This window comes from Thalassophryne amazonica, chromosome 2 (genome assembly GCF_902500255.1).
Source record: "Thalassophryne amazonica chromosome 2, fThaAma1.1, whole genome shotgun sequence".
In the NCBI taxonomy this organism is placed as follows: domain Eukaryota; kingdom Metazoa; phylum Chordata; class Actinopteri; order Batrachoidiformes; family Batrachoididae; genus Thalassophryne; species Thalassophryne amazonica.
In genome coordinates this window covers 87,220,839-87,240,252 of record NC_047104.1, presented here as the reverse complement: position 1 = coordinate 87,240,252, position 19,414 = coordinate 87,220,839, and the positions used below count along the sequence as shown (strand labels likewise).

At 39.2% G+C, this 19,414-nt stretch overlaps 1 protein-coding gene across 1 annotated transcript in view; it reads right to left on the bottom strand.

Annotated features, from left to right (window-relative positions):
* kiaa1549lb (KIAA1549-like b) overlaps window positions 1–19,414 on the bottom strand; it is a 290,305-nt gene that overhangs the window by 97,947 nt on the left and 172,944 nt on the right. The gene's annotated exons all lie outside the window — the stretch shown is intronic.

The following is a 19,414-nucleotide window of genomic DNA, read 5'->3' as shown; positions in this document are numbered from 1 at the left end:
ATCACATTGTATGATTTTTAAATAATTAGTTAGCATTTTATTGCATGAAATAAGTATTTGACCCCAACCAACCAGCAAGAATTCTGGCTCTCACAGACCTGTTAATTTTTCTTTAAGAAGCCCTCTTATTCTGCACTCTTTACCTGTATTAATTGCACCTGTTTGAACTTGTTACCTGTATAAAAGACACCTGTTCACACACTCAATCAATCACACTCTAACCTGTCCACCATGGCCAAGACCAAAGAGCTGTCTAAGGACACCAGGGACAAAAAAGTAGATCTGCACAAGGCTGGGATGGACTACAGGACAACAGGCAAGCAGCTTGGTAGAAGACACACCTGTAGTGGTGTGTAGTCTTACACACCTCTCTGCAGCTTCTCTCCCCCTGCCATCCCCTCATTACCCCATCCCTGTAGAGACGGTGCCTGCTCCCAGACTACCAATAACCAGCAAAAATCTATTTAAGCATAAAAATTCAAAAAGAAAAAATAATATAGCACCTTCAACTGCACCACAGACTAAAACAGTTAAATGTGGTCTATTAAACATTAGGTCTCTCTCTTCTAAGTCCCTGTTGGTAAATGATATAATAATTGATCAACATATTGATTTATTCTGCCTAACAGAAACCTGGTTACAGCAGGATGAATATGTTAGTTTAAATGAGTCAACACCCCCGAGTCACACTAACTGTCAGAATTCTCGTAGCACGGGCCGGGGCGGAGGATTAGCAGCAATCTTCCATCCCAGCTTATTAATTAATCAAAAACCCAGACAGAGCTTTAATTCATTTGAAAGCTTGTCTCTTAGTCTTGTCCATCCAAATTGGAAGTCCCAAAAACCAGTTTTATTTGTTATTATCTATCGTCCACCTGGTCGTTACTGTGAGTTTCTCTGTGAATTTTCAGACCTTTTGTCTGACTTAGTGCTTAGCTCAGATAAGATAATTATAGTGGGCGATTTTAACATCCACACAGATGCTGAGAATGACAGCCTCAACACTGCATTTAATCTATTATTAGACTCTATTGGCTTTGCTCAAAAAGTAAATGAGTCCACCCACCACTTTAATCATATCTTAGATCTTGTTCTGACTTATGGTATGGAAATAGAAGACTTAACAGTATTCCCTGAAAACTCCCTTCTGTCTGATCATTTCTTAATAACATTTACATTTACTCTGATGGACTACCCAGCAGTGGGGAATAAGTTTCATTACACTAGAAGTCTTTCAGAAAGCGCTGTAACTAGGTTTAAGGATATGATTCCTTCTTTATGTTCTCTAATGCCATTTACCAACACAGTGCAGAGTAGCTACCTAAACTCTGTAAGGGAGATAGAGTATCTCATCAATAGTTTTACATCCTCATTGAAGACAACTTTGGATGCTGTAGCTCCTCTGAAAAAGAGAGCTTTAAATCAGAAGTGTCTGACTCCGTGGTATAACTCACAAACTCGTAGCTTAAAGCAGATAACCCGTAAGTTGGAGAGGAAATGGCGTCTCACTAATTTAGAAGATCTTCACTTAGCCTGGAAAAAGAGTCTGTTGCTCTATAAAAAAGCCCTCCGTAAAGCTAGGACATCTTTCTACTCATCACTAATTGAAGAAAATAAGAACAACCCCAGGTTTCTTTTCAGCACTGTAGCCAGGCTGACAAAGAGTCAGAGCTCTATTGAGCTGAGTATTCCATTAACTTTAACTAGTAATGACTTCATGACTTTCTTTGCTAACAAAATTTTAACTATTAGAGAAAAAATTACTCATAACCATCCCAAAGACGTATCGTTATCTTTGGCTGCTTTCAGTGATGCCGGTATTTGGTTAGACTCTTTCTCTCCGATTGTTCTGTCTGAGTTATTTTCATTAGTTACTTCATCCAAACCATCAACATGTTTATTAGACCCCATTCCTACCAGGCTGCTCAAGGAAGCCCTACCATTATTTAATGCTTCGATCTTAAATATGATCAATCTATCTTTGTTAGTTGGCTATGTACCACAGGCTTTTAAGGTGGCAGTAATTAAACCATTACTTAAAAAGCCATCACTTGACCCAGCTATCTTAGCTAATTATAGGCCAATCTCCAACCTTCCTTTTCTCTCAAAAATTCTTGAAAGGGTAGTTGTAAAACAGCTAACTGATCATCTGCAGAGGAATGGTCTATTTGAAGAGTTTCAGTCAGGTTTTAGAATTCATCATAGTACAGAAACAGCATTAGTGAAGGTTACAAATGATCTTCTTATGGCCTCGGACAGTGGACTCATCTCTGTGCTTGTTCTGTTAGACCTCAGTGCTGCTTTTGATACTGTTGACCATAAAATTTTATTACAGAGATTAGAGCATGCCATAGGTATTAAAGGCACTGCGCTGCGGTGGTTTGAATCATATTTGTCTAATAGATTACAATTTGTTCATGTAAATGGGGAATCATCTTCACAGACTAAAGTTAATTATGGAGTTCCACAAGGTTCTGTGCTAGGACCAATTTTATTCACTTTATACATGCTTCCCTTAGGCAGTATTATTAGACGGTATTGCTTAAATTTTCATTGTTACACAGATGATACCCAGCTTTATCTATCCATGAAGCCAGAGGACACACACCAATTAGCTAAACTGCAGGATTGTCTTACAGACATAAAGACATGGATGACCTCTAATTTCCTGCTTTTAAACTCAGATAAAACTGAAGTTATTGTACTTGGCCCCACAAATCTTAGAAACATGGTGTCTAACCAGATCCTTACTCTGGATGGCATTACCCTGACCTCTAGTAATACTGTGAGAAATCTTGGAGTCATTTTTGATCAGGATATGTCATTCAAAGCGCATATTAAACAAATATGTAGGACTGCTTTTTTGCATTTACGCAATATCTCTAAAATCAGAAAGGTCTTGTCTCAGAGTGATGCTGAAAAACTAATTCATGCATTTATTTCCTCTAGGCTGGACTATTGTAATTCATTATTATCAGGTTGTCCTAAAAGTTCCCTAAAAAGCCTTCAGTTAATTCAAAATGCTGCAGCTAGAGTACTGACGGGGACTAGAAGGAGAGAGCATATCTCACCCATGTTGGCCTCTCTTCATTGGCTTCCTGTTAATTCTAGAATAGAATTTAAAATTCTTCTTCTTACTTATAAGGTTTTGAATAATCAGGTCCCATCTTATCTTAGGGACCTCGTAGTACCATATCACCCCAATAGAGCGCTTCGCTCTCAGACTGCAGGCTTACTTGTAGTTCCTAGGGTTTGTAAGAGTAGAATGGGAGGCAGAGCCTTCAGCTTTCAGGCTCCTCTCCTGTGGAACTAGCTCCCAATTCAGATCAGGGAGACAGACACCCTCTCTACTTTTAAGATTAGGCTTAAAACTTTCCTTTTTGCTAAAGCTTATAGTTAGGGCTGGATCAGGTGACCCTGAACCATCCCTTAGTTATGCTGCTATAGACGTAGACTGCTGGGGGGTTCCCATGATGCACTGTTTCTTTCTCTTTTTGCTCTGTATGCACCACTCTGCATTTAATCATTAGTGATTGATCTCTGCTCCCCTCCACAGCATGTCTTTTTCCTGGTTCTCTCCCTCAGCCCCAACCAGTCCCAGCAGAAGACTGCCCCTCCCTGAGCCTGGTTCTGCTGGAGGTTTCTTCCTGTTAAAAGGGAGTTTTTCCTTCCCACTGTAGCCAAGTGCTTGCTCACAGGGGGTCGTTTTGACCGTTGGGGTTTTACATAATTATTGTATGGCCTTGCCTTACAATATAAAGCGCCTTGGGGCAACTGTTTGTTGTGATTTGGTGCTATATAAAAAAATTGATTGATTGATTGAAGACAACAATTGTTATGATTATTTATTAGAAAGTGGAAGAAACACAAGATGACTGTCAGTCTCCCTCAGTCTGGGATTCCATACAAGATCTCACTTTGTGGGGTAAGGATGATTCTGAGAAAACTCAGAACTATACAGGAGGACCTGGTCAATGACCTGAAGACAGCTGGGACCACAGTCACAAAGATTACATTAGTAACACATGATGTTGTCATGGTTTAAAATCCTGCAGGGCAGCAAGGTCCCCCTGCTCAAGCCAGCACATGTCCAGGCCCATTTGAAGTTCACCAGTGACCATCTGGACGATCCAGAGGAGGTATGGGAGAAGGTCATGTGGTCAGATGAGACCAGAATAGAGGTTTTTGGAATCAACTCCACTTTCCATGTTTAGGGGATGAGAACAACCCCAAAAAAACATCCCAACCGTGAAGCATGGGGGTGGAAACATCATACTCAGGGGGTGCTCTTCTGCAAAGGGGACAGGACGACTGCACCGTATTGAAGGGAGGATGGATGGAGTCATGTATTGCGAGATTTTGGCAAACAACCTCCTTCCCTCAGTAAGAGCATTGAAGATGGGTCATGGCTGGGTCTTCCAGCATGACAATGACCCCAAACACACAGCCGGGGCAACTAAGGAGGGGCTCCGTAAGAAGCATTTCAAGGTCCTGGAGCGGCCTGGCCAGTCTCCAGATGTGAACTCAATAGAAAATCTTTGGAGGGAGCTGAAACTCCAAACCTGAAAGATTTGGAGAAGATCTGTATGGAGGAGTGGACCAAAATCCCTGTTGCAGTGTGTGAAAACTTGGTCAAGAACTACAGGAAACATATGACATCTGTAATGGCAGACAAATGTTGCTGTACCAATTGTTAAGCTCTGTTTTTCTAGGGGGTCAAATACTTATTTCATGCAATAAAATTATTTTTGCAAATTAATTATTTAAAAATCATAATGTGATTTTCTGGATTTTTTTCTTTTTTTTTTTTTTGATTCTGTCTCTCACAGTTGAAGTGTAAAATGACAGACCTCTTCATTCTTTGTAGGTGGGAAAACCTGCAAAACTGACAGGGGGTCAAATACTTATTTTCCCCACTGTAGATTCAATTGAATACACCACAAAGACATGATATTTAATGTTCAAACTAATAAAGTTTATTGTTTTTGTGCAAATATTTGCTCATTTTGAAATGGATGCCTACAACACGTTTCAAAAAAGCTGGGACAGTGGTATGTTTACCACTGTGTTACATCACCTTTCTTTCTAACAACACTCAATAAGCGTTTGGGAACTGAGGACACTAATTGTTGAAGCTTTGTAGGTGGAATTCTTTCCCATTCTTGCTTTATGTACAACTTCAGTTGTTCAACAGTCCGGGGTCTCCGTTGTCGTATTTTGCGCTTCATAATGCGCCACACATTTTCACTGGGCAACAGATCTGGACAGCAAGCAGGCCAGTCTAGTACCCGCACTCTTTTACTACGAAGCCATGCTGTTGTAACACGTGCAGAATGTGGCTTGGCATTGTCTTGCTGAAATAAGCAGGGACGTCCCTGAAAAAGCCGTTGCTTGGATGGCAGCATGTGTTGCTCCAAAACATGGAGGTACCTTTCAGCATTGATGGTGCCATTACAGATGTGTACGCTGCCCATGCCATGGGCACTAACACACCCCCATACCATCACAGATGCTGGCTTTTGAACTTTGTGCTGGGAACAATCTGGATGGTCTTTTTCATCTTTTGTCCAGAGGACACAACTTCCATGATTTCCAAAAACAATTTGAAATGTGGACTCATCAGACCACAGCACACTTTTCCACTTTGCGTCTGTCCATTTCAAATGAGCTCGGGCCCAGAGAAGGTGGCGGTGAGGGATCAAAGGTCACAGGCATTCAATGTTGGTTTTCGGCCTTGCCGCTTATGGGTAGAAAGTTCTCCAGATTCTCTGAATCCTCTGATTATGTTATGGACTGTAGATGATGGAATCCCTAAATTCCTTGCAATTGAACATTGAGAAACATTGTTCTTAAACTGTTGGGCTATTTTTTCATGCAGTTGTTCACAAAGTGGTGATCCTCACCCCATCTTTGCTTGTGAACAGCTGAGCATTTTGGGGATGCTCCTTTTATACCCAATCATGACACTCACCTGTTTCCAGTTAACCTGTTCACCTGTGGAATGTTCCAAACAGGTGTTCTTCGAGCATTCACCAACTTTCCCAGTCTTTTGTTACCACTGTCCCAGCTTTTGTGAAATGTGCTGCAGGCATCCATTTCAAAATGAGCAAATATTTGCACAAAAACAAAAAAGTCTATCAGTCTGAACATTAAATATCTTGTCTTTGTGGTGTATTCAATTGAATATAGGTTGAAGAGGATTAGCAAATCATTGTATTCTGTTTTTATTTACATTTCACACAACATCCCAACTTCATTGGAATTGGAGTTGTAATAAAGGATGGAGAGAAAAAGCATCAAAAAGCAATTATAACCTTTGGATCCCCAAATATAAAATCAGCCAGAGCAGAAGAGGTTGGAAAAATGGCATGGCATAAAAAGGTGCAAAAATAATGCAGCAATATAAATTTTGATAACCGTGCAAAACTGGTAAATTGGCTTTAATATAGGGAGCATTTAATGTGGCAGCTCATTAAAATTTAACATTGCTGCCATAAATATAATTTACTTCCACATGAGAGCCGCTATTTTTGCACAAATTACACACAATTTGTGTAACTGCCTCACATTGCAGTTCATTTTTACTGTGTCACATGAGTTTATACATTGTCATTTGCACATTAGGTTTTGGTTCCTACTCTCACAAAACACTGAGACAGTGCCAAGGCTCCGGGGGACTTCTTATATGACAACCACAGGAAGCAGATGTTCTTTTGTTATTTCTGTCCTTTCAATAAGTGTTTATAAGAATTAAGGGTGTTTGTAAGAATCACGGAACACTCAAGAAGAAGCCTTACCCTGTTTGTGTTGTAATCCAGTCATTGAGGTTTGTGTAATTTCTGTAAGTTCCGTTATTTATTTGTGGTGAAGGTGAAGTTTGTGCTACTGCTAATGTTGCTAACAGTTAATTTGCATTGCCGTACTGTTGCTAGTATTACTAATGTTGCTTTATGTTGCTTTATGCAGTCATGACTTAATGAAAAAGCTTAATGTCACGTGGTTTAACCCAAGCTAAAACAAATCTAAAGATTGATAGTGAACAAAGATAAATATTAAAATAATACAACTAGTTAATTCTGTATAAATAGCTAATGGTTTAGGCAAACAAGTTATACAAGGGTTAAAATATATTATTATATGGCTGTGACACTACGCACATTCTGATTGGCTGATCACCGGTCGGATATTTTCCCATATCGGACCAGTTACCTTGACAATCAGTCCACAACGTGTATTTTCATTACAAACAAGGAAGCTAAAAACATGATTAGGAAAAGCAAAGTTGGACATGAACGTACTCCATAAATATCTAAACAGCATTGGAAAAAGTACACAGATTGACCTGATGACTGGACCATCTGTTCAGCTAGTGGAGGTGAAGAAAGTGAATGAGCCCAACACCATCAGCAGCATATTCGGGCAATTCTGTAAGTTTGCGTGTTTATTTATATAATAGCCATATAATAAACAAATTATTAACCCCACTTGCTCAGTTAGTAATACTTTATTAATTACTAAGGTTAAAGGACTAAAAGAGAGTTTATTCACTGTTTATTGTTTTATGTCTTTTATCAACAGTTCTCATTGTTGGGAATAAATCCCTCATCAGTAAACGTAAAGGACGGTTGTGCTGTCATCATTTACATTACATTGGAAGGAGGTACAATTTGTTTTTGTTTTTTTGAACTCTTTATTTAACCATTTAAAACATTAAACATAACATTTCCTGACACAACATTTCCCACAAAGTAAGAAGGTTTTCTTTCTTTTTTCCTTTTTTTCCCTTTTCTCTTTTTTCTTCTTTATATATATATATATATATATATATATATATATATATATATATGTAATATGGTATGTATGTAATTGTGTATATACACACACATACACACATACCTATATATCTATGTATACACACATAAATACCTATACCTATACATATACACACATATACATGTACATACACAATTACATACATACCATATTACATATATATATATATATATATATATATATATATATATATATATATATATATATATATATATATATATATACACACACACACATATACATACATACACACATACGTATATATATATATATATACACACGCATACACATACACACACATACATAGATACATACATACACACATAATGATTTAGGGGTATAGTAGATAATATCTATAAATGGTGGCTAAGGTAAATTTTCCAAAGAGTAATAGAGGAACAGTATTTTATCATGCTTCTCGTCAAACATCCACGTATCTCGAAATACATGCCCATTTTTGCTCAAAAGTGTCCATGGACAGTTGGAGATTTGCAGTCATTCGCTCCATTATATAAACAATTTTCAGTCGCTGTACCCATTGATCTATAGTTGGTGGTTTTACATCTTTCCAGTTCACCGTAATCATTTTCTTTGCTATCAGCAAAAGAATCCTCAGTATATATCGCTGATCTGCATTATATAGGTCTCTAGGAATGGCTCCCAACAGGAACAACATAGGTTCTGGGACAACATTTATTCCTAAAATAGTGTCTATCTCTTTTTTAATGTCCCAGTATTCCTTTATTACTGGACACTCCCAAAAAATGTGTGTGGTGTCTCCAATATTTCCACAGTTCCGCCAACATAGTGCTGTAGTAGGATTCTTTACAAATGAAGAGATGGTAAGGGGAGTATTAAAGTATCGGATTTTCACTTTCCAGTCAAATTCCTTCCACAATTGGCTATTAATTCCCTTATGGCAACCTGTACATATGTCATTCCATGTAGAGTCTACAATTATTATATTCATTTCCAACTCCCATTTTTCCTTGATATAATTTGTGTTTTGCACAGTGTCAGTTATCAACCTTTTGTATATATTAGATATGTGTCTTTTTGTTGGGAAGTGTTTCTCTGTAATACTGATAAAATACTCCTCCATCTCATTTGGGGCTTACTAATCATCTCCTTTTCTTTATGGCTGGGCTTTACTAATCATCTCCTTTTCTTTATGGCTTGTGATATAGTGTCCGATCTGGATATATCTATAGAAATCGTTCGAAGGGAGATCAAATTGTTCTTGAAGTTGGGAGAAGGATTTGAATTCTGTTTCTATAAAGAGTTGATTAATTGTGTGGAGACCTTTTTCTGCCCATCTTAAACCCACTATCACACACCGAGGGGGGGAATTCTATGTTTCCTACTATAGGCATAGCCCTTGAGATTGACTGCGGCCCCCCAAGCACTTTTTTAACTGTTGTCCAAATTTTTAAAGTGTGTTTTATCCATTCATTCTTTAATTTAATATTTTTGATTGACTTTATATCAATAAAGGGCAGTATTGAAAAAGGGACACCCTTAATTGAATCCTGCTCTATCCAAGTCCATATTGTCTCCTGATCATTTCTAAGCCATGCCACGATTGCGTTTATTTGTGCAGCCCAATAGTAGTTTTTAAAGTTTGGTAAACTCAGTCCTCCTCTGTCCTTAGGCAGATGGAGGCATTTCAGTTTTATCCTCGGCCTCTTCCTTTGCCAAATAAATGTTGATATTAGTTTATCTAACATTTTTAGAGTGGGAACAGGTACTCTTACTGGAAGGGACTGAAACAAAAAGAGAAGTCTAGGCAATAGGTTCATTTGTACTGTCTCTACCAATTAAAGACAGGGGAAGCACCTCCCAACGTGTCACATCCCTTTTTATTTGTCTAATTAATTTGCTATAATTGGCCTCAAATAACTGAGTGGGGTTAGGTGTAATAATGACTCCTAGATACCTAAATCCCTGTTTAGACCAGCGAAAGAAGACGCTGTTATTCAATTGTGTAGGCCAGGTACCCGAGATCATCATGGCTTCTGACTTAGTCTCATTAATTTTGTATCCCGATACTGACCCGTATTTATGTAGACATTTTATAAGCATGGGAATGGAAAGGAGTGGATTTTTTATAAAGAGCAAAATGTCATCTGCGAACAGAGCTATTTTATGGATTGCCCCTCCTTCATCTGCTATCCCTTGAATCTGCGTGTTTTGGCGTATTGCCTCTGCCAGAGGTTCAATACTTAGGGCGAATAAGATGGGTGATAACGACTTCCCCTGTCTCACACCTCGCTCAGTCCCAAAGGGACTAGAGCAGTGGCCATTGACTCTCACTTTGGAGCAAGGCTCTTTATACAAGAGACTGATCCAGGTCACAAATTCCTTTCCAAAACCCATTTCTAGCAGTGTCTGCCTCAAAAATATCTAGTCAACTCGATCAAATGCCTTCTCTGCATCTAAGCCGAGAAGCATCGACGGTTGTTTCTCCCTTGCTGCAATTGTCTGCAAATTCAGAGCTCTCCTAATGTTATTTGTTCCTTGACGTCCTGGTATGAATCCCGTTTGATCTGGATGTATTAATTTCTTAATATTTTTTTGAATTCTGATAGCCAATATAGAAGTCAAGATTTTATAATCCACACATAGTAGACTTATTGGGCGGTAACTAGTACACTGAAGGGGGTCCTTTCCCTCCTTATGTATGACTGTTATTATGGCTTCTGACCACGAGTTTGGGGGATTTCCTGATTTCAGTGCATAGTTGTATAATTTACATAGTATGGGAGTGAGTTCATTCACAAATATTTTGTAGTATTCTCCGGAGAAACCGTCTGTTCCTGGTGATTTATTATTTTTTAGTTTGGTAATAGTTTCTTTAATTTCACTTTCTGTGATGGGCTTTATTAATAGTTCTGCTTCCTCACTTGATAGTTTATTCAATTTAAGGGGCCCTAAGAACTCTGCACTCTCCTTTCTCCTGAATTCTGATTCATCAGTCCTATATAGTTGTTTGTAGTATGTTGCAAAGGAATCTGATATTTTAGTTGGATCGGTTTCTATCTGATTGGTCTCTGGGTTCCTTATCTTGGGGACTGCATGGCTAGATTGGGCTTTTCTGAGTTGAAAGGCCAATAGCCTACTAGCTTTATTACCCATTTCATAATATTTTCTGTTAGTGTATCTGAGAGCTCCCTCTGCCTTATGTGTCAAAACTTCATCCAGTTGTTGTCTGACTTTCTTTATTTTATTTAAAATGTCTTTATTTCCATATTGTTTGTGTTCCCTTGTTAATTTTTTTAATTCTGCTTCTAATCCTTGTTGTTTTGCAAGCCTTTGTTTCTTTATTCTAGATCCAATAGAAATAATCTTCCCTCTTATTGTGGCCTTACTGGCATCCCATACAACTGAGGGGGAGACACTACCATCATCACTGATAGCAAAGTATTCAGAAAGGGCTCTTTGTATTTTTTGTCTGATGTTTGTATCCATTAGTAATGAGACATTAAGCCTCCAGTGTTTAAAATAGTTATCTGCTCCCAAGTTAATTTTCATAGTCACAGGGCCATGGTCCGTAATAGTTATTGGTTCAATTGTACACTCTTTTACCCTGTGTAATTCAGTTTTTGATAAGCAGAAAAAATCTATCCTCGAATAACTTCCATGTACTTGGGACATAAAAGTGAAGTCTCTCTCGTTAGGGTGAAGTTGCCGCCAAATATCTACTAGGCCCAATTCCTTCATCATATCTGACAGCCCCTTAGACATTTTAGATTCAGATATTTTTATTGTAGGTAACCTGTCCAGCTTTGAGTTCAAGGTGCAATTGAAGTCACCCCCTACCAGTATAATCCCCTCACTTTTGTCTGCTAGTAAAGCTGCTACCTTTTTGATAAAGTGTGGACAATCTTCATTTGGGGCATACACATTAAGTATAGTTACTTTCATTCCTGCAATCATGCCTATCACCATAACATACCGGCCTTTATCATCCTGGAAGAATTTCTCATTATTATAATACACAGATTTATTAAACAATATGGCAACCCCTCTCTTCTTTGCTCTCCCACGTGATGAGCTATAAACCTGATCGACCCACTCTCTCTTCAGTTTTAGATGCTTCACCTCTGTCAGGTGTGTTTCCTGTATCAGAGCAACAGAACAGTGTAGTTTCTTTTATTGTCCCAGAATTTTCTTCCTCTTGATCGGATTATTGATTCCTCTTATATTATAACTTATGAAATTCAACTCAGTCATAATCCCTATAGGATCTCACAGTATAGTTCTCTACCTGTTTACCCTTGGACATCAGAGTGTATCTAACCCCTAACAAAGTGATATCAATTATAGTATATGTCAGGAAAAACAAAACACAAAGAACATAGAATTGAACTTCCACTACATCAATCTGACACAGTAGCTGAGCTATGACCGTGTCAGATCCCCATTGGTACTGGGGCAGAGAGGTGTGACCTACCCTCTCTGTGGAAAAAAGTACACACAGTGTAAGTGTGACCAATATTACACTAAACTGTAAAAAAGGTCCAGGTGAGTGTGTTCCACTCATATAATCAGCATAACCGCCTTGGACTATCTAACATATAACCTTATTTTGTGACAATAAAATATATTTGAATAATAAAACTTAGTGATGCTTATTATGTTCCTTTGAGTCTGTTAGCTATAGCTACCATGAATCCACCAACCTTATCCTTAGGTTAGTTGAAACAGGCTTATTGTCCACCTTAATGGTAGAGTCCCTTTAATCCTCCCCTTGCAGAAAAGTCTTGAGATCGGCTGATGACAAAGGCACCCCCCTCTTTCTCCTCTCCTGGCTCCTCCATCCATCCTTCAGTTCCTCCTCAATGCGCTCCCTCTCCTCGTATCGCACCTCGACCCCCAGGTCCTTCAGTAGCGTTGCGGCGCTCGTTAGCGATCCAAACGTCTTCTCTCCAGTGCTCAGCTTAATTTTCAGTTGCGCTGGGTACACACACCTTGCCTGGATGCTCTTCTTTTTAAGTTGTTTAATAACTTCGTGGACCCTCATTCGTTTCTGTTTTAGATCGGGAGAATAATCCTGATCGAAATAGATCCATTTGCCTTGATAGACAACCGTCCCCTGGCTCCATGCCTGCCTTATGATTATGTCATTTACCGCTGCGTCCAGAAATCTCATTATTATCGACCTCGGAGGGGCTGTTGGATCTTTAGGTTTAGCCGCCAGGGAGCGGTGTGCCCTTTCAATCTTAATGTCCAAGCCTGGTGGTAAGCTAAGCTCTTTCAGGAGCAGGTCCTTAACAAAACCAGCGGCATCCCCTCCCTCACTATCTTCTGGGATTTGAAAGATCCTGATATTGTTTCTTCTCAACCTGTTTTGGAGGTCATCGCACTTTTCTGTAAGCTCAATATCACGGTGCAGCAGATACCTCAGTGCTCTGTGGTGGCGCATCTCCGTATCTTCCGCCGTGCTGATTCTCTCCTCCAGCCTTTCCATTCGTTGTTCGTGTTCTGCCAGTTGGTTTTTTTATGTCGGAAATAGATTGTTCCACATGGTTAAGGGCCAGTTTAGTTTGTGTGTCCGTCTTGATTTTCTTTTCAGAGTTTTCTCAGTTCTTCCAGTACCGTTGTATCTGATTGACTTGTGTTGCTACTAGCCGAGTTCTTGCTAGTTGGGCTCGGCGGATTCGGCTTATTATCATCTTTTCCTCGCGAGGGGTCAAGTTTCTCCTGTCTTCTTTGTCCAGCGGAGGAGCTCATGGTTTAGTAATCTATTTTTACGTTTTGTTATAGTTGTTACACTTATTTTCATTTATGTCCAGCGGAGCTCAGTTACATTGCTGCCACTACATCCATGACGTCACTGGAAGTCCCGGGAGGTACAATTTGAATAGGTTTTTAATCTGACAATTCTCATAAACCACATGGCAATATTTACAAAACAGGGTTAAAAGTTCTGGAATTCAACATGCAACATGTTGCAAACACTATTTAGAACAACTGTAGCACCATCTACTTTTGTTCTTTAAGCATGGTGTCACAAACTCCACAAAAAGTGAAATCTTGTCACATCTTGCCTCTCAGCCCTCAGATTGAACTAACCCAGGAATGTCAAACAAATCTGTTTTCACGTGGCAAAGGATGTTACAGTGCAGGCTTCCTCTGTGTTTTGCTATTTGCTGAAGTTCAAATGATAATTCTTGGGGAAATGTAGTGGATATTTTAACACACTCTCAATAACAACTTGTCATATTTTTACACTTGGTCAGTGCCCCTTTCTGTCATCATGTAATGAATTACAACCCCAATTCCAATGAAGTTGGGACATTGTGTAAAATGTAAATAAAAACAGGATACAATGATTTGAAAATCCTCTTCAACCTATATTCAATTGATACACCACAAAGACAAAACATTTAATGTTCAAACTGATAAACTTTTTTTTTTTTTTTGCAAATATTTGCTCATTTTGAAATGGATGCCTGCAACACATTTCAGAAAAGTTGGGACGGGGCAACAAAAGACTGGGAAAGTTGATGAATGCTCAAAGAACACCTAAATGGAAACACGTGAGTGTCATGATTGAGTATAAAAGGAGCATCCCCAAAAGTCTCAGCCATTCACAAGCAAAGATGGGGTGAGGATCACCACTTTGTGAACAACTGCATGAAAAATTAGTCCAACAGTTTAAGAACAATGTTTCTCAATGTTCAATTGCAAGGAATTTAGGGATTCCATTGTCTACAGTCCATAATATAATCAGAAGATTCAGAGAATCTGGAGAACTTTCCACACGTAAGCGGCAAGGCCGAAAACCAACATTGAATGCCCGTGACCTTCGATCCCACAGGCGGCATTGCATTAAAACCTGACATCATTGTGTAAAGGATCTTACTGCGTGGGCTCAGGAACACGTCAGAAAACCATTGACAGTTAACACAGTTCATCACTACATCTACAAGTGCAAAGAGAAAGCCATACAACATCAACAACATCCAGAAGCGCCGCCACCTTCTCTGGGCCCGAGCTCATTTGAAATGGACAGATGCAAATTGGAAAAGTGTGCTGTGGTCTGATGAGTCCACATTTCAAATTGTTATTGGAAATCATGGATGTTGTGTCCTCCGGACAAAAGAGGAAAAAACATCCAGATTGTTACCAGCGCAAAGTTCAAAAGCCAGCATCTGTGATGGTATGGGGGTGTGTAAGTTGCCCATGCCATGGGAAACTTACACATCTGTGATGGAACCATCAATGCTGAAAGGTACATCCAGGTTTTGGAGCAACACATGCTGCCATCCAAGCAACGTCTTTTTCAGGGACGACCCTGCTTATTTCAGCAAGACAATGCCAAGCCACATTCTGCACGTGTTACAACAGCGTGGTTTCGTAGTAAAAGAGTGTGGGTACTAGACTGACCTGCCTGCAGTCCAGACCTGTCACCCACTGAAAATGTGTGGCGCATTATGAAGAGTAAAATATGACAACGGAGACTCCGGACTGTTGAACAACTGAAGTCGTACATCAAGCAAGAATGGGAAAGAATTCCACCTACAAAGCTACAAAGGATGAATATGTTAGTTTAAATGAGTCAACACCCCCGAGTCACACTAACTGTCAGAATGCTCATAGCACGGGCCGGGGCGGAGGATTAGCAGCAATCTTCCATCCCAGCTTATTAATTAATCAAAAACCCAGACAGAGCTTTAATTCATTTGAAAGCTTGTCTCTTAGTCTTGTCCATCCAAATTGGAAGTCCCAAAAACCAGTTTTATTTGTTATTATCTATCGTCCACCTGGTCGTTACTGTGAGTTTCTCTGTGAATTTTCAGACCTTTTGTCTGACTTAGTGCTTAGCTCAGATAAGATAATTATAGTGGGCGATTTTAACATCCACACAGATGCTGAAAATGACAGCCTCAACACTGCATTTAATCTATTATTAGACTCTATTGGCTTTGCTCAAAAAGTAAATGAGTCCACCCACCACTTTAATCATATCTTAGATCTTGTTCTGACTTATGGTATGGAAATAGAATACTTAACAGTATTCCCTGAAAACTCCCTCCTGTCTGACCATTTCTTAATAACATTTACATTTACTCTGATGGACTACCCAGCAGTGGGGAATAAGTTTCATTACACTAGAAGTGTAAAGCTAGGACATCTTTCTACTCATCACTAATTGAAGAAAATAAGAACAACCCCAGGTTTCTTTTCAGCACTGTAGCCAGGCTGACAAAGAGTCAGAGCTCTATTGAGCTGAGTATTCCATTAACTTTAACTAGTAATGACTTCATGACTTTCTTTGCTAACAAAATTTTAACTATTAGAGAAAAAATTACTCATAACCATCCCAAAGACGTATTGTTATCTTTGGCTGCTTTCAGTGATGCCGGTATTTGGTTAGACTCTTTCTCTCCGATTGTTCTGTCTGAGTTATTTTCATTAGTTACTTCATCCAAACCATCAACATGTTTATTAGACCCCATTCCTACCAGGCTGCTCAAGGAAGCCCTACCATTATTTAATGCTTCGATCTTAAATATGATCAATCTATCTTTGTTAGTTGGCTATGTACCACAGGCTTTTAAGGTGGCAGTAATTAAACCATTACTTAAAAAGCCATCACTTGACCCAGCTATCTTAGCTAATTATAGGCCAATCTCCAACCTTCCTTTTCTCTCAAAAATTCTTGAAAGGGTAGTTGTAAAACAGCTAACTGATCATCTGCAGAGGAATGGTCTATTTGAAGAGTTTCAGTCAGGTTTTAGAATTCATCATAGTACAGAAACAGCATTAGTGAAGGTTACAAATGATCTTCTTATGGCCTCGGACAGTGGACTCATCTCTGTGCTTGTTCTGTTAGACCTCAGTGCTGCTTTTGATACTGTTGACCATAAAATTTTATTACAGAGATTAGAGCATGCCATAGGTATTAAAGGCACTGCGCTGCGGTGGTTTGAATCATATTTGTCTAATAGATTACAATTTGTTCATGTAAATGGGGAATCTTCTTCACAGACTAAAGTTAATTATGGAGTTCCACAAGGTTCTGTGCTAGGACCAATTTTATTCACTTTATACATGCTTCCCTTAGGCAGTATTATTAGACGGTATTGCTTAAATTTTCATTGTTACGCAGATGATACCCAGCTTTATCTATCCATGAAGCCAGAGGACACACACCAATTAGCTAAACTGCAGGATTGTCTTACAGACATAAAGACATGGATGACCTCTAATTTCCTGCTTTTAAACTCAGATAAAACTGAAGTTATTGTACTTGGCCCCACAAATCTTAGAAACATGGTGTCTAACCAGATCCTTACTCTGGATGGCATTACCCTGACCTCTAGTAATACTGTGAGAAATCTTGGAGTCATTTTTGATCAGGATATGTCATTCAAAGCGCATATTAAACAAATATGTAGGACTGCTTTTTTGCATTTACGCAATATCTCTAAAATCAGAAAGGTCTTGTCTCAGAGTGATGCTGAAAAACTAATTCATGCATTTATTTCCTCTAGGCTGGACTATTGTAATTCATTATTATCAGGTTGTCCTAAAAGTTCCCTAAAAAGCCTTCAGTTAATTCAAAATGCTGCAGCTAGAGTACTGACAGGGACTAGAAGGAGAGAGCATATCTCACCCATATTGGCCTCTCTTCATTGGCTTCCTGTTAATTCTAGAATAGAATTTAAAATTCTTCTTCTTACTTATAAGGTTTTGAATAATCAGGTCCCATCTTATCTTAGGGACCTCGTAGTACCATATCACCCCAATAGAGCGCTTCGCTCTCAGACTGCAGGCTTACTTGTAGTTCCTAGGATTTGTAAGAGTAGAATGGGAGGCAGAGCCTTCAGCTTTCAGGCTCCTCTCCTGTGGAACCAGCTCCCAATTCAGATCAGGGAGACAGACACCCTCTCTACTTTTAAGATTAGGCTTAAAACTTTCCTTTTTGCTAAAGCTTATAGTTAGGGCTGGATCAGGTGACCCTGAACCATCCCTTAGTTATGCTGCTATAGACATAGACTGCTGGGGGGTTCCCATGATGCACTGTTTCTTTCTCTTTTTGCTCTGTATGCACCACTCTGCATTTAATCATTAGTGATCGATCTCTGCTCCCCTCCACAGCATGTATTTTTCCTGGTTCTCTCCCTCAGCCCCAACCAGTCCCAGCAGAAGACTGCCCCTCCCTGAGCCTGGTTCTGCTGGAGGTTTCTTCCTGTTAAAAGGGAGTTTTTCCTTCCCACTGTAGCCAAGTGCTTGCTCACAGGGGGTCGTTTTGACCGTTGGGGTTTTACATAATTATTGTATGGCCTTGCCTTACAATATAAAGCGCCTTGGGGCAACTGTTTGTTGTGATTTGGCGCTATATAAAAAAATTGATTGATTGATTGATTGAAAGCTTCAACAATTAGTGTCCTCAGTTCTCAAATGCTTATTGAGTGCTGTTAGAATGAAAGGTAATGTAACACAATGGTAAACATACCACTGTCCCAGCTTTTTCAAATGTGTTGCAGGCATCCATTTCAAAATGATCAAATATTTGCACAAAAACAATAAAGTTTATCAGTTTGAACATGAAATATCTTGTAGAACAAAAAGGCCAGAGGACAGGCCTTCTCTTCCTGCTGCACGCTGTAAGAAGAAATCAAGATGTCAAGTTTTGAATCGATTAACGCAAGTACTACTACTGATGAGCAAGGTGCTAATATTGTTTTGCCGCACTCATTTAAGGATACGTTTAAGTCTGCAGAGTCCAATATACTGTCCCTGACTAAAGAATTAGAAGACCTGAAGAAATCAGAATCCAGATTCTATAACTCTGTCTGAATACTGGAGAGCTAAGCACATTCCGCGCGGTTTGCACATCAATAAAACTCCGTCATTCGGTTTGAATGATGAACTCTTCATGCTGAAATGGGAGCAAATTCTAAACAAATGCTCTCTTGATCTTATGTTTTGATAATTGAGGAGACTAAGTCTGAACAAGAGAAATTGAAAACGGACGTGTTGCGGGTGGAAGAACAAATGAAGAGCAAAGTTAATGCTGATGCATTTGCTGAGGTTATAAAGAAAACCTCCATCACTTTGTCATCCTTTGTGAAAGATCTACAGGCATATAAGATAGGGAAATATGAAGGGGACACTAAAGACTATGCAGATGGATCAGTTTATGACTGGCATGGTAAAAAGAGGAAGTTTTTAAGAACAATCGTCCGCCCCTCCTCAAGACGCATGGGGACACGCCTCTTTCTACGGCAAGTGAGAGAGATTCCTCTGAAGAACTGAGTGACATTGGAGGTCGCGGCTTTTCTCCATCCAGCAGTTCCTCTTCTTATTTGGATCAAGGTCACACTCGTCCAAGAGTAAGACACGCCGGGGCTCGAGGGGGAAGAAGAAGAGGACCCCTGACAACCACTCGTTGGTCCTTTTAAAATTCTATGATTCTTTTAAAATTTTCAGACATTTTTTTCTCTAAGTCTAATTTGTCCAACAACAAAAGTGATGATCTAGATTCTAATATTAGTGAGTCTTCAAGAGAAGTTACTCCTTTTAAAAAAAAACTAGTTTTTTGCCTTCTTCAAATTTAAACCCTACT